General features: G+C 35.2%; 1 protein-coding gene across 2 annotated transcripts in view; it reads left to right on the top strand.

Annotated features, from left to right (window-relative positions):
* The window catches only part of LOC136035760 (mitochondrial carrier homolog 2-like), a 449,695-nt gene that overhangs the window by 231,187 nt on the left and 201,482 nt on the right, over positions 1–17,026 (top strand). The window lies entirely within an intron of this gene.

Below are 17,026 nucleotides of genomic sequence, written 5' to 3'. Positions count from 1 at the left end.
TGTTTTTATAAATGTTGCTTATGAAAGCAAGCTTATTCAAACCTTTTCATCTTTACGAAAGATATTCAAGAGAATTAGAAATAACCTCATGAAAAAAAACGATATTTTCGTGTTATTACTTACCAGTTTGAATCCTATGCCCGCTTAATAAATGTTTTTTGATAAACATGAACGAATAAATCTATCGTTTAATAAAAACAGAAATAAACCCTTGTTTTAACAATGGGTGTAAGCTAGTCGGACATGTATGTTGTATGATTTTTGTGCACGGCACATTATAAAGGCTAACGGTTAATACATTATCCTCCATTTTGGCCAAAGGATTCTATTATATTCTAATTAAATCCTTTAACAGAAAAGATCATTTCTTTAATAAATCATATCTTCAAACGGAAGTAAAGAGTGATTTTAAAAACTTAAAACAAAAACAGCTCGTTCTGCATATGAGCAGGATTTCTCTTTCCTTAACCCGTCAGTCCTTATGCTAAAATTGTATAGTGCTTTGCAAATCCTTTTTTTCTTTCAACAGCCTTGGTGTTTTAGCACTCGTTCTTGAAAAATCGGAACAAAAACTCAAACTTTGGCGCATAGAACGGAGAGTTGTGGTAGCCTGTATTCTTATAAGTTTACGTTTGCTCTGTATCTTTATTTATTTTTTTTTTTTTATAGCTGTATTTCATGTTTAATTTGTGTCCCTTTTTAACAGCGTGATTGTAGTTTCTTTAAATACAGTGAGAGATACCAACTTTCACGTTGGTTTTGAAACCAACTATAATAGACCTCCCCCCTCCCATAAAAAAATCATAGTATTAGTATCATAGTAGTAGTGGTAGTAGTAGGAACATAAGTAGCAGTAATAATACATACTCATTAATAGTGGCAGCCGTAGCAGCAGTATCAATAGCAGTTGCAACAGGCACATTTTTGCTTTTGGCAAACTGAACATCCCGCTGATGATACCCCTGAAGCTCCCTCTTGATATGATAAGCCTTTCTGTTTTTATTGTATATCATTATACCAGAAAATATATATGTCGTTGTTAAAAATCAGAGAAGCTTCATTAATTAAATATTTTTGAAAAGACGGCAATATGAAAAGACATTAAATTGTGTAAAGAGCAAAAAACTGGGAATTTCAAAAATATTTCTATGTATTTTCACAAGGGATTAAAACAGTCCAAAAACCTAAAAAATAAAACCAAAGTTTGAAGCTTAGTAGAAATTGGTGTTAGAAATCAGTCTTGCTTCAAAAGACTACAGTAAAAGACTAGTGCAAAAGACTTTGCATTAAAGAAGCAATGACATTAAATTGCTTAAAGAGAGAGCTAAAAACTAGTAATTTCAAAAATAATTGCATTTGTTTTAACAAGGGATTATAACAATTCAAATACCTTAACAAAGAAAACCGAAAGTTTGAAGCTTAGTAAACAATATAAACATAACGTCTTCATTTCTTATTCCAAAAACATTGTTACCAGTTTATTTTTGTTATAAGTGAATGCAATGTCTTTTTAAGACATGGAAAAAATTTGAATTTTTTTTAATCGCTAAAACTATTGTGTCAACTGCAAAAATATTTGTGGTACCTGAGCAATAATTTTAATGTTTAAATTCAAACTTGAAAAATACATGAAAATTTAAAAATTAGTTTGTTTTTTTGTTAGATAAAATCAACTCGCTACGTGATTGAGCTTATAGGTTTGAACGCAACCAGCTATATAATGTCAGTAAGAAGGCCAAAAAACAAAAAATCGCAGTTATTACAAATGATGATTCTTTGGAACCACCTGAACCATCAAACGCGATAAGACTGAGAGAACAGCCCGAACAAACTAAAGTCTTCCTTCGATCTTTTTAATCTTAATTCAATTTATTATTTCATCATACTGCAGTATTTTCAAAAATATTCGATTATTGAAGCATCCCCTGTTTCTAACAATAATATGTACTAAGGTTGAAACTTCTAGATTTGTTTTTTAATGTTTTTGCATTGTTGTAATCCCTTGTCAAAGTAGCAAATCATCATTTGTAATAATTGCAAATTTTGGGTTTTGGGGCCTTCCTATTGACAATATTTAACTTCCTGTGTTCAAACCTGTAAGATCAATAACAAAGGGAGTGGATTTTGAACTGAGCTTAATTTTTTTTTTTTTTTTACATGTCTTAAAAAGACATTGCTTATACTTATAAGAAAAGAAATTCTGTAATGATGTTTTTCTAACAATGATTTATGCTAAGACTCAAACTTTTGGTTTTCTTTTTTAAGGTCTTCGAACTGTTGTAATCCCTTGTTAAAATTTATATAATTGTTTTTGCAATTACCAGTTTTTTGCTCCTTACGCAATTTAATGTCTTTTCAGACTGGGCTATTCAAAGATATCTGTTTATTACCACAAGTCCAATTTCTAACAACGATTTCTACTAAGCTTCAAACCTTTTGTTTTCTTTTTTGAGGCTTTTGAATTGTTGTGGCCCCTTGTGAAAATATGTGCAAATATTTTTGCAATTACCAGTTTTCTGCTCTGTAAACAATTCAATATAAATTTCTTCCTAGTTGAAAGCAAAAACAAAAATCGACACTTAACAAATTTTCTCAAACTTCTGACCTATCTAATTCGTTATTTCCGGCCAGAATATATACCAGGATGGCAATTTTCCCGACAAAATCTAGAGCTGTTATCGAGAAAAAGTACACACATAAATGCACAATTATTGCTCACTTATAAAGATAATATTTAAATATGTGTGTGTTCTTCCTGACAAAGAGAGATCAGATGTTGAGTATTTCCCATTTCGTAGATAGTGGCCATTTTGTAAATAGATTATTTTCAAGCAACCCATCTGACAGACTTAGAATGGCATAAGCTTAAGGTTGCCAGCCATTAGCAGACAGTGACACTAGATCTCCAAAGTCAATACTAGAAAGAGAACTTTTTTCTCTCACCTCTGATTGATTCCCAATGAAATTTTCTTTAGCCAATGTCAAGACTTTTCGTGTCCAAAGGATATGACCCTCTGTACATGATTTGAGCAGCAATTACTGGCTTCTAATCATCCAATTTTAGCGACCTATTCCACAAAATATCCTACATAAATGTGTCAGACACAGGGCAGGACGACTCTTGGCCAGATGATGACTAAAAATTAGCAGTAGTACTTGGTTACTTGTACTTGAAGTAGGACCAGGTGTTTTTCACCTCTCACTAGCATATGAAATTTAGATGTTCCGTCTAAGTAGGTTTCTCTGAAATTGGCAGTACAGTAGTATAGAAACCAATGGATATAGCACCATGGACGTAGTAGTAGTAGGGACTTTTGTGTTCCTACTGCTCTCAGAAGCACCCCGAGACGGTTTTTACCACTACCCCCAGCATCGCCAAGTGCAGAGAAACATTTATGTGACCGAAACGAACCTATCATTGCACAAAGCTTTTATTCAACTAGAGGTTTCAGGGACTTACGGCTGTCCGGTTCTAATCCATTTTAAGCGCTTTATATAGACTTGAGAATAGGTTCTTAGTCCCTGATATGGGTTACTAAGAACCATTGCCTTTCTTGAGACAATAACAATCTTAATGACCTAAGTTATATGAAAATTGTGACATGGAACGCTACGAGTTTCAAATGCAACTGTCCTATTGACAGTTTTAGTGATGGTTTGAGATATTAAAAGCTAGACTTCTTAACAGTTTCAGAAACGTATCTCCCAGGACTAGGAAACATGAAATTAGGTGAAATAGAATTTATTTTTTCGAGTAGAGAGGATGCATTGTATATTTGTAGGTAAGGCGTTGGGCTCTTGTTGGGAGTTGGGCTCTTATTGGGAGTTGGGAAGTTACTTCTATCTCCTTTTAAATACATTTGCAGGAGTAAATACGAGTAGACAGGATCCAAGATAGAAATACGGTTTATTTATTAGAGAATACAATGCCCCGGTTGGTAGGAATAGGGATAACTGGTATCCTAGTCTAAGGAGATCTATTGTTGGAAACGAGATTAGCAACGGTTGTAAACATTAAAATTTCCAAGGAATAGCAATCTAGTTATCACCAATACGGTATTTGGCTATAAAATGACCCGTAAGTTAACATGATACTCGCTTGTTGGCAAGATAGCAACCTTAATGATTACGTTGTTCTGAAGACTGGTAGAATGAATATAAGACACTAGAGTATAAAAAGAGTGCCGTTATACACGTTAAAATAAAGATTACTATATGGTAGCGATCTTTAGTGACCAAAAGATCACTCTACAATTAGTTTAAAGCTGAAATTTGGAAGGACAACTGCCTTCTGAGTAGTTCTAATCAGGGGCATAATTTGCTTTGGGACGGGGGGGGTGACTACCCCTTCCATCTCCAGTTTGCCCCCTTCTTCAGCTTAAATTTTGTTTCTCCAAAAATATTGCCAAAACTAGGATAAGTCGGCGAAATTCAAGCAACCACAGAAACGGGTCAGTTTTCATTTACATTTCTTTACATTTATTGTTACTATATGGCTCATTTCTCAGTTTCCACTATCTTTTTCACTTGATATAGGAAAATTGGCTCCAAGTTTGCCTTCCTTTCCCCCAGAAAATTGACAAAATTACGCCACTGGCTCTGATGCTGATACAGTCCAGGACGAGAATTTGAGTGAAACTTCCCAAGAAGAGCTGGAAATGAAAGTGAAGAGTTTAGAATTTCGAAATTAGAGGATAAATACAATAATTTTAGTAGCAGAAGTATCTTACAGAGGAAAGTTAGAAACACAGCTAGAAACACTTGGAGATTCAGGAAAGAAGATTTTCCTATGGCCTGAAAGCGCTGCCATCTGCTTTTACAGACAGTTTTTTGTGGTATCTGTTGGGTCGGATTTTAATTTTGTAGACTTGAGATTGAGCAAGAGGAAAGGTATACCATAGTTCTCCCATTGATAAGAAAATTCAAGCCCTTCCATTTTCTTTTTTTTAGTAGTCATATTAGAAAGTTGGAACATGTTTAGAACCAGCTCCTGTACTAAGACGGATATAATTATCTTAATGCTAGTGCTTGTGGAATGGAATGGATGGCAGGCATAGTTAATTTTGGTTTTCATAGACTTTGTGTAAGATTTTGATTCAGCTCATCGTGGAGCAATACGGAAAATTCTTACTTTTATGAAATTAATTTTAAAAAATTTTGTCCACAAAATAATTTTTTCCAAGAAAAGTAAAGAAAATTTCCAGTAAACCAAAATTGAGTAAAAATAAAATCGAATAATGTACCAAGCGTAAAAATATCACAAATCAGCATCATTAAATAAATGAATCTCAAAACGAACTGAAATTACAATAAATAACCGAGTCAAACTCAAAACGAGCAGAAATTAATAAGAGTAAGGCTCAAAATCCCTATGTCTTCCCAAGGCCAGAACACAATTTGCGCTTTACTGAAAAAAATAAAAATGAATGTGTAATGTCTGTTTACTATACATATATCACACATATTCCTTAAAATATTAATCATATTTGATTTATTAAGGTTATAAAAGTAAAACACTTAAAATATACCTTTTTTCAGTAAAGTGCAATTTATGTTCTAACCTTGAGATAGCTTTGGGGTCTTGAGCCCTACTCACGTTAATATCTGCTCGTTTTGAGTTTGACTCGGTTATTTATTGTAATTTCTGGTTGTTTTGGGTTACATTTATTTATCGATGCTGATTTGTGGTGGTCTTACGTTTACTAGATTATTTGTTTTAATTTTGATCGATTTCGGTTTATTGAATGGAGTTCTTTACTTTTCTTTGAATACCTTATTTTGTGGAAAACGCATTTCTAATTAATTTGTGTTCGTTTTGTATTGACATAGTCTTTTCAGGGGAAAAAAATAACAATCTTTTCAATTTTTCTTTAAGAATTTATAGTTTGGCTTGCTATTTGTATGCTGGAGAAAATTTTTCAACAATTTTAACAAAATACACCCTCTTCAGAATCTGGACAGAAATAGTAGTGTTTAATTTAGTTTTTTACCTCCTCTAGTTGACCTGAAAAATAAAACTTGATACCATTCGCAAAAAAATCTATCAATAGTCTTTGACAGCTTGGATACACTTACACTCTTTTGATTTAGTTTTGAATTAGTCTCTGAAAATTTGAGAAATACCCTCTGAAAATTTCACCTTCATACCCTTAGGTACAGTTGTAATTTTAGTTGTAATAGTTGTAATAGCAATTCTAATTTTCTAGATCCATTTTGATAATTCCTACCCATTACGTAGAGCATTTAGCAAAGCGTGACTACGTAACCCTGATGATTGCATTCATATTCTCAGCTATTTTCATAGCTTCCTGAACGATAATTAAAAAGTCTGCTTTTGAACGTAATCGCATGTTTGGTAGTATAACATTAATACGGGTTGTTCAGGCTAAAACTCCATCACCCTTGTGTTGTAATCACTCTGTAAGAGGTTTCGTAATTGCAAAAAAAAACGAGATTAGACAAAGTAATTCGACAGGTATGACTGGTTTTTCATGCAAGACCGTAACACATAATTATAGCTGGGTCATGCCTGGGATCCGAATCAAGCCAGGAACAAGTTAAGGAAGAAAGTCTACAAACCTGATAATTGCATGATTTCTATTTATAAATATTGTTGCTTAAAGTTACATGTGCCTCTGTTTTGATTCGGTTGGATTTTATGGTTTTTGAGAAGCCCTGTTTCTGAGCACTTGTAAATGAGTAGGTGAGTAACTCACAATGAGTATGTGAGCAGCTAAATTGAAAGCGGAGCTAATATTTTGTTTTGAATGATTTATTTCGTGATAATAAAAAAGTGAACCACTTCTACCTTCAAGAACTATCAATATGTAGTATGGCTCGCACAGTGAGGGTAGTTAGCCGGTCCTCAATGACATACGATACCAGTAGCACAACCACTTAGGAAAAAATTAATTTATATTTCATTCTAACAATTAATGCTCTATATCAAACAAATCCTGCTTGTACAATTTCACGGCAAGAGCAGACCTTCCTCTCCTTCAAACAGCCAACAGTCATAGGATTATTTGCATATGATGAGTGAGAAGCCAGCATTTACACACACCCCTAAAAAATACCTTCGGAAAATACCTACCCCCAGAACCCCCCCCCCAGAATACTCTATTCGGTAAAATAGCTCCCAGTGAAAATACCCCGGAAAATGCCGCCGAAAAATACCCTCCTCCACTGAAAGTAACCCCTCCACTGCTGGTTGGTCTCCATTCCCTTTCGACTTATAAAAAAGGACTGACTCTCAATTTCTGACGTTATGAGCACCCTCCGAAGCTCCTGCGACCATGCTACGGAATAAATTCTGGTCGGTTTGGGGTTTAATATAACGCTGGGCTTCTTAAACTTTTGTAATTCCCGACACCATTTATGATTCCGAGTTTCTTAGCGACCCCAACAAATATAAAAGAAAAATAAATTAGTATTTTTTGATGATATATTTATTAGGTAAAAATATACATATGTATGTGAGAATATATAAATTTAGAATTCGTTTCGAAACATATAAAAATCTAAAATTGAAATTTGCACATAATGCTATAGAAATGTTTATATTATAGTTTCAAAAACAAAAGTGGATTCTGACCATCTTAATCAACCAGTTCGTGGTAACGAACTGTAGTAAGGAGCGACCAGGCTCATTAGTAACCGAAACTCTAAAAACTAGATTTTGATACCAATAGTTACATCAAACGAATGGCATTTTAATGCTGATTTTAAATATATAAGTTTCATCAAGATTAGTCTTACCCATCAAAAGTTACGAGCCTGAGAAAATTTGCCTCATTTTAGAAAATAGGGGAAAACATCCCCTAAAAATCATACGATCTTAACGAAAATCACACCATCAGATTCAACGTATCAGAGAACCTTATTGTAGAAGTTTCAAGCTCCTATCTACAAAAATGCGGAATTTCGCATTTTTTGCCAGAAGACAAACCACGGATGCGTGTTTATTTGTTTTTTTTTGTTGTTTTTCTTCCCCAGGGGTGATCGTATCGACTCAGTGGTCCTAGAATGTCGCAAAAGGGCTCATTCTAACGGAAATCAAAAGTTCTAGTGCCCTGTTTAAATGACCAAAAAATTGGAGGGCACCTAGGCCCCCTCCCACGCTCATTTTTCCCCAAACTCACCGGATCAAAATTCTGAGATAGCCATTTTATCAACCATAGTCGAAAAACCTAATAACTATGTCTTTGGGGACGAATTACTCCCCCGCAGTCCCCGTGGGAGGGGCTGCAAGTTACAAACTTTGACCTGTGTTTATATATAGTAATGGTTACTGGGAAGTGTACAGACGTTTTCAAGGGGATTTTTTTGGTTTGGGAGGGGTTATTTGAGGGGGAAGAGTTACCGGGGAGGATCTTCCCATGGGGGAATGGACTTTCAATGGAGGGGGCGCAGGATTTTCTAGCATTATTTAAAAAAAAACAATGACAAAATAAATATAAAAAGTTTTTTCTACTGAAAGTGAGAACCAGCATGAAAACTTAAAACGAACAGAAATTATCACGCATATCAGGGGTTTACCTCCTCGTAATACCTTGCTCTTTACGCTAAAGTATTCTTAGTAATTTCAACTATTTATTCTACGGCCTTTGTGATTCAGGGGTCATTCTTAAGGAATTGGGACAAAATTAAGCTGTAATGTAAAAAGCGAGGTATCGACGAGGAATGAGCCCCCTCATATACGCAATAAAAACATACGAATATAGAAGTTCGCTTCGTAATTTCATTTGGAGTTACGTATATTTTTTACTTATGAAAACGTTCGTAAAAAGTTATAGGTTATAGTTGCCTTTTTAAGTAATCAAAAAATTGGAGGGCAACTAGGCCTGCTCCCTCGCTCCTTTTTTCTCAAAATCTTCCGATTAAAACTATAAAAAAGCCATTTAGCCCCAAAAAATTAATATGCAAATTTCGTTTTGATTATTTATGTGCGGAGAGCCAAGATCAAACCATTCATTAATTCAAAAACGTCCAGAAAGTAAACAAAAAAAAAGTTTTTTTTTTAAATGAAAGTAAGGAGCGACATTAAAACTTAAAACGAACAGAAATTACTCCGTATTTGAAAGGGGCTTTTCCTCCTCAACGCCCGCTCTTTACGCTAAAGTTTTTTACTGTTTTAAAATGTAGAGTTAAGAAAGAGTCAAACTTTAGCGTAAAGAGCAGGGCGTTGAGGAGGAAAAGCGCCTTTCAAATACGGAGTAATTTCTGTTCGTTTTAAGTTTTAATGTCGGTTCTTACTTTCATTTAAAAAACTTGTTTTTTTTTTGTTTAATTCTCTCGAATATATCCAAGCTGTTGCGTGGTAAATATTAAATTAAAGTTTACGCTAAAAATTTAATGAGATGGATGTGCCTATTTTTTATTGGATGAGAAATCAAATCTTGGTGCAATGTTTGAAACTGCTGGACGTAAGACCTCTTCAACATTTTTTATCGCTGAACGATATAGGGATTTAATGTGTGTTAAAGCTGAGAAAGTAATTTCACATAAATATGTTATGTTGAATGGCAGAAGTACATTTAGCACCATATCAGCGATTGTGGGAAATTCAGTTCTAGTTCAGATCCAGAATCCAGTCAAGGGCTTTTTTTTGAATTGTAGTTTTAAGTTTGAGTTACACGAAAGCTCAGCAAATTCCTCTTGAGCTTTAAGTGGCAGATGATCAATCTCACTTAAGCCAATTCAAAACGGCTTTTGAATCCAAACTATTTTTTGTAAATCAATATTTACTGTAAAATATTTCCGGAACTGTATTTCTAGCGCTTTTAAGTGATCTACAATAGTTTTTGCAATAAAAGTTTTACGATGAGTTTTCTCAATTACAAAATTGTCGACACCGAAAAACCTTTCGAACGAATTTTTTTCGACCCTACTTTTCCAAATGCTGATCTTTTTAATAAAACTTTCAATTTTGTCGTTTGGAGTAAATATATCGCAATTTTTCCTTGAAGAGACAAGTTAAGATTGTTTAACTTCGCAAAAATATCTGACAAATAACACAGCTTAGATAGCCACAAGTCATTTTGAAAAAAAAGCAGCAAATTCACATTTTCTTTCAGTTAAAAATATTTCGATCTCGTCCTTCAATAACAATAATCTTTTTAAACTTTGACTTCTTGACAACCATCTTACTTCTGCATGTAATAACAAAGTTGTGTTGGAATTCGTATCCTTACAGAGATTTGAAAATAAGCGACAGTTAAGGGCATGGTTCTTAATCAAATTTATGACCTTAACAGCATCCTGAAGCACATCGTTCAATTCTGGTGCTAATAATCAATTAAGAAGCGCCCATAGGATCTTTATATGCCGGGACTGTAAGGTCCCGCCGGTTGCGAAAGGATTAAACTGACTAATTCGAAATAACATGCACTTCGTTCACAATCATACAATGGCTAAATGAAAATAACACCAAAAGTTTATATAGTTTCTTCAAAATAACACTTAGAAATTTTGTTGATAATATTTATCAGGATTATTCCGGTTTTAAGAGATTGACAAAAATAAATCAACATTTCTTATAAATTTCTATAACATCTTCTGATTCATAGTAAATTTATACAAGATATTATAGTGATCGGAATAGGAATGCTGGTATAAACAGTCTTTCCGAATCAGAAGATTTTATGATACATTTATCTACGATGATTGTTATTTTTCTTTATAACAATAATTTTACAAGTTAAAAAACATTTTTTGTTAAATTGTATTTTTGTCGCTCGCGACCCCATAATTTTGCTACGCGACCCCAAATGGGGTCGCGACCCATAGTTTAAGAAGCCCTGATATAACGTATATTTAAGCCTACACCTTCATTATTGGTGCTGAGGCGGGAGGGAGTAGTAGTGTCTAAGTAGTGACCAAGTTGATTCAGGTTTTGTTTGATGAAATTATATAATTTGAGGTACAATTTTGGATCGTCTCTTATGAAGTGTTGTCGGTGGGTACAGCGTGGGGAGAGGAGAAAGTGTCTGAAACCACCTCAAGGGAGCCGGGTTTCCCGGCATGATTGGATTATCAATCAGAAATTGAAATTTAAAAAATTATATTTTTTCAACTGAAAGTACAGAATAACAATGAAAAAGAAAAAATTATTCCATATATGAGGGAGGCTATCCCCTCCTCAATCCCTTGCTCGTTACACTAAAGTGTCTATTGGTGTGAAAAAGCTTTTTATTCCAATTAAACGGCCTTAATGTTAATGAAATCTTTTTTTAAAAAATTGGGGAAAAGGTCAAACTTTAGCGTGAAGAGAGAGGGGCTTAGGAGGGGTAAAGCCCCCTCATATATGGATATATTTCATTTCGTAAATTTTCCAAACGTAAAACTACCACAAATCAGCGTCAAAAAATAAACTAAACCCAAAATGAACAGTAATTATTAGTCAAACTCAAAGCGAGTAGGGCTGACAACCCCCATGCCTTCCCAAGACCAGAACATTATTTGCATTTTACTGAAAACAAAATAAATTCTAAATATTTTCACTTTATTGACTTTAACAAATAAAGAACTATTAAGATGTAAGGAATAAATATCAGAATATGTAGATTAAGCTGACAATCCACGGCTATTTGTTTTTTTTTTTTTTGTTTTTTGTTTTTTTAGCAAAGTGCAAATTATGTTCTGGTCTTGAGAAGGCATGGGGGTTGTCTGCCCTACTCATGTTAATTTTTGCTCGTTTTAAGTTTGACTCGATTATTTATTATAATTTATGTTCGTTTTGGGTTTCGTTTATTTACTAAAGGTGGTTTGTGGTAATTTTAAATTGGAAAGTAAGAAAAAACAACTTGTAGAACTTGACAACGGTTTTGTCAGAAAAACTCAAACAATAAAAATTTGTTGGTTCCGAAAGTCAACTATGCTTTCAAAGGAAAGCTAAACCGTCTTTAACTTTTTGGTGCCAAATGTTTTTAGCTTAATCTTGATGATTTTTTGCCTACATTTATTTTTTCTTGTTTTGTTTCAATTTGCTTATATTTATTTTTTGTTCTTCTTTTTTTAATTTGGCACCCATTACTACCAAAAAAAGCAAAACTTCATAGTGAATTCTTTTCAACAAATATTTTCAGATTTAATTTACAAATTTGAAAAACTCTATTTACCGTAGTGGGGGGGAGACTATTTTCAGCGGTGATTATTTTCCAGGGGATGTATTTTCCAGAGTGGACGGGTATTTTTCCGTAGGAGGTTATTTTCGGTGGGGGGTATTTCCTGGGGGGTATTTTCCAGGGGTGGGGGTAAACGCCTAGAACCTCTAACCAGATAAGGTTAAAGAAAAGGATCAAGAATCAATATTTTTTTTGTTCTAAAAATTTATGACTTCATTTATACGTTTTTTAAAATTAGATTTAACAACCATTGTAATTAAGAAAAATCTTCGAATAGACTACGTAATCTATTTTCCAGTCTTCCGTTAATACATAAAATGCAAATCGGTAATATTTGTTGGCGGTAATGTTCGGGAAAATATCGGAGATACGCATTTTCTTTTGAGAAGTTCGGGAGACCTCGGATCATTCTGTGATTATGAAAGCACTGCATAAAGGCTCGCCTTGGTGAAATAAAACGAACGCTCTCAGCGAAATCTTACTTTTATTAAAGATTAAAAAGAAAATATTTTCATCTCCAAATCACTGAAAAACTTCCAGAAACCCTTAGAGCTTCCGATACTAATTACCAACATGCATAAAAATGATCCAGCATGGAAATGTTCAAGCGTACAAAGCTTTACGGTTGCGCAATAATTCATGCTTGAAAATTCAATGATTCATACTCCAGAAAATTCCTTATTGATAAGCATTTTGTCTCAAAGAGTCGAGTTACGAAGTATGCGGAACATTACATGTTTCGTGGCACATTTGGCTAAAGCCCCAAATAGTTTACATCTTTATGACAGATACTCGAGTTAGATAGACTGAAGGGGCGAGGCCCATGGCTCAACTGCACCAAACTGTCACGACAATTAATATTGACATTCACCATTGAATAACCGAAATTCTTTTTCCTCTACTTGGATTCAATTAGCTTTGCAAGTCAGCTTTTTCAGTCTTATACAAGCTATGATGGTAAAAGTTAAAGTTAGGTTAGGCTTCGTTTTCTTAAAGAGTTAAAGAGGCTGCGTCCCAAAGTCGAACCTTAAAACGTACAGGAATTAGAAGAGGCAGTTGGGGGGCTGCCGCCCCCCAAACCCCCAGCTTTTAAAGACTCTTTTGTACAGGTTTTTTTTTTTGGGGGGGGGGACTTCATTGTTACTAATTACTAGTTTCGGCGCAATGGTTCTCCTGTCCTCTTGTGTTTAACATTTTTCGAAGTTATTCCATTATTCATTCATTTCAATTTTTTGTTAATTAAAAGAGGGCCTTTCCGAAGCCAAGAGCTGGGGGTTAGCAAAAAAACAAAAAACCTGTACAAAAGAGTCTTTAAAAGCTGGGGGTTTGGGGGGCGGCAGCCCCCCAACTGCCTCTTCTAATTCCTGTACGTTTTAAGGTTCGACTTTGGGACGCAGCCTCTTTAACTCTTTAAGAAAACGAAGTTTTTTTCATATTATTTCTGTACGTTTTTCTACAATCCATGGTGGATGTAATTTAATAATTCCTGTACTCCTCGTACAGGAATTAGGAGAGGAACTTGGGTGGCTGCCGCCCCCCCCGCTTTTAAATCATTGTATAAAATAGAAAAAAAAATAGATAGAATGACCGAAATGTTTCTTTTGCTCATAAGAAGCTAATATTCTGTTATCTCTCAAATGATAAGCTGTCCAGGTGTTATCAAAAATTTTTCTGGAATGGAGCTGGATTTTTATGATGCTTGCAGTCATTCTCGCCGTGCCGAGCTGATTATTTTGATGTACTTGAATGTTGATATTCGTAACTTTTAAGAATTTCAAAAATTAACATGGGACTATTAGACTATTAGGACTATATGAAGACTATTAGGAGAGGCAAACCCCCCGCTTTTAAAGACTCTTTTGTACAGGTTTAATTTTTTTTCATATTAATTCTGTACGTTTTTCTACAATCCATGGTGGATGTAATTTAATAGTTCCTGTACTCCTCGTACAGGAATTAGGAGAGGAACCCACCCCCGCTTTTAAATCATTGTATAAAATAGAAAAAAAAATAGATAGAATGACCGAAATGTTTCTTTTGCTCATAAGAAGCTAATATTCTGTTATCTCTCAAATGATAAGCTGTCCAGGTGTTATCAAAATTTTTTTGATGTTGTGAAAAAAAATCGCCCGTAAGGGACTTGAACCCTTGACCAGAGGATTAAAAGTCTCACGCTCTACCAACTGAGCTAATAACTTGCATGTGTATAAATATAACTTCTCAATAGCTTTTAAAAATTTCAAATTAACATGGGCTATTATGGAGAGAAATCCGTTAATTTAAATAGCTAATGGGTGGTTTCTGGAAAACAGGGAAGGAGTTATCGGATCAAGCTGAAATTTCGCGGATAAGCTCCTGGGCCGTAGGGGACCTTAACTTGTGAATTTCAGCCCGATCGGACAACGTTAAAAGGGGTGGGGGGGTTGGAGGGTCGAAACTTTCGGGGGGTTAAGATTTTCCTACGAAACTTTCATGGGCACTTACTCGGAGAATTCCGCATCGAATGAGTCTTCGTACACCCAGATCCGATGTCGGATGTGACCTGTAGGCGTGGCGAAAAAAAAAGTAAATGAATTTTAAGTGGCTATGCGTGGTTTCTGGAAAACAGGGAAGGAGTTATCGGATCAAGCTGAAATTTCGCGGATAAGCTCCTGGGCCCTAGGGGACCTTAACTTGTGAATTTCAGCCCGATCGGACAACGTCAAAGGGGGGCTTGGGTTGACAGGTCGAAACTTTCGGCCAGATTTTCCCCATGAAGAAAAAGTTGGAGGGGGATGAAATTTTGCAGGTTTCTTAGTTGGAGCTCGGGCTACGAAATGCATCCCTCCCCATCCGTATGCGACCACTGGAACCGAAGATCGCTTAACATTGTCGTGTGTCGCCTCTTTATAGAGGCACGAGTGTGCCTCCTTGATGATGGTAAAAGTTAAAGTTAGGTTAGGTTAGATTGTTAATTTAGGTTGATCAGAAATGGGATAAAACCTAAGCTAACCCAATCAAACCCAACCTAATCTAACCTATCCTTACCTAACCTGTTATCATCAAACCAAGCATTAAGTTGAAAAAGTTGACTGCTAATGCTGATTAAATACAAGGGAAAAAGGGGAAACAAGGGGAAAATGGAAAAAGGGTATTTTTGACATTCCTCATTGAACGTCAAAATTCACGAATTTCGAACATTCACGGTAATAGTTATATCATGGAATAGGCTAATATTTTACTCATTTTTTCTTAACAAATCCCCCCCCCCATTAAATGAAAATGAATTTATGTGTACGTGAGTGGCTTTGTCAATCAAGTTTTACGGTGGTCGTACAGTGAACCCCGAGTTATTGCAGTTATTTTGGCTAATTTCGGCGTTCAATAAGGAATTGCGTGTCTTGGATTGCGTCCCAAAAAGCTTATTGCGTCTTATTGGAGACTTCGTAAAAAATTACCTGAGAGGTGCTTGTACTTCCTATGACCGGTCATAGGGCATAGCTTCGTTCAGTTCTAGCTTTCTCTGTTGACATATATGTTGACATGTTCAAAAGGTGGCGTTTGATCCATGCAATCCGTTATTTGCGCCGTTAAAAGACAGCGTTTATGTTGACAGTGAATGAAACAAATGCTTTGCTGTCTGTACAAATCTGAATCAAAAATAAACATTTTTTTACGGTCGCCAGATCTGAGGCAGTGCTGTAGCACTGCTTGAGTAAAAAGCTATAATAAATAATAGGACAGAATAGAATTTATTTGCGCTAAAAGCCCATAGGCCGTGGCAAAAAACATAAAAAAGAACAATTACAAAGAAATTACACAAATCATAACATAATCCTACAGGAAATCTACTTCTATGATCCATCGCGAGATGAAGGAATCGTGTCAAGCTTCTGTTACCCATAAAACACTCATCCACACACCAACAACTCTAACCAACCACTCAAACTCATAATCCCTCTTACCAAACACTTTAAGTCTCCAATCACTCAGCTCCTCTTAGTCACATATCAAGTGATATACGCTCCAATAAACCTCCGAACACAGGACAAAAATAAGGATCAGTCTTTAACCTTTCCCTTCCGACAAACTTTCTTCTTTGGCCCAGTAGCAAACTATCAGTCCTAATTTCATTAAAAGCTTTATTTCATTTTTATTCAAAACCACCTTAAAAATAAAACTTCACCCCAAATCTCCTTCGACCGACAGTAAAGACCCAGTGAATTTGAAAGCAAACGCTGCGCCTGCCATGCCTGGCTTAGTCCCCACTTATCTAATACACCCTTAATTTGGTACGGCTACCCCCTACCTGACCTGCCCTTCAACATTTCTAAATAAGTCGCCCTCATCACCTGCACCCTTGGCATCACTAAATTTTTTCCCAAAGCCTAACCATGTTAATTAGCCTACGTCTTCTTAAAGGAAACAGACTTTAATCACTTTTAACTACTAAACTATAACTTTTCAATTCCACAAAATCTAAAAGTTTAGTTCTCCAATTATTTTTCCTCTGCGATCGGTCCTTACTTGTCCTTTTTCCGTACATCTTCAAATCTCCTTACGTATTCTCGTCATTCATACCATCATCCTCTTCCTCAGCCTGCGAAACATCAATCCACTTCTCCGAAATCTCACTTGTGTATGCATTGAAGTCACCTAAAAATGTCCACATGTAATTTTTACACAGCCTCTTATACTTATTACATAAAAAAAACTAGTTTTTTTAACTGAAAGTAAGGAGCGACATTAAAACTTAAAACGAACAGAAATTACTCCGTATATGAAATGGGTTGTCCCCTCCGCAATCCCCCGCTCTTTACGCTAAAGCTTTTAATTGTATTAAAAAGCAGAATTGTGGCAAAGAGTCAAACTTTAGCGTAAAGAGCGAGGGATTGCGGAGGGGACAACCCATTTCATATACG

Source organism: Artemia franciscana, chromosome 2 (assembly GCF_032884065.1).
Source record: "Artemia franciscana chromosome 2, ASM3288406v1, whole genome shotgun sequence".
Lineage (NCBI taxonomy): Eukaryota > Metazoa > Arthropoda > Branchiopoda > Anostraca > Artemiidae > Artemia > Artemia franciscana.
Note: the sequence above shows the minus strand (reverse complement) of the source record. Positions and strands in the feature narration are given on the sequence as shown.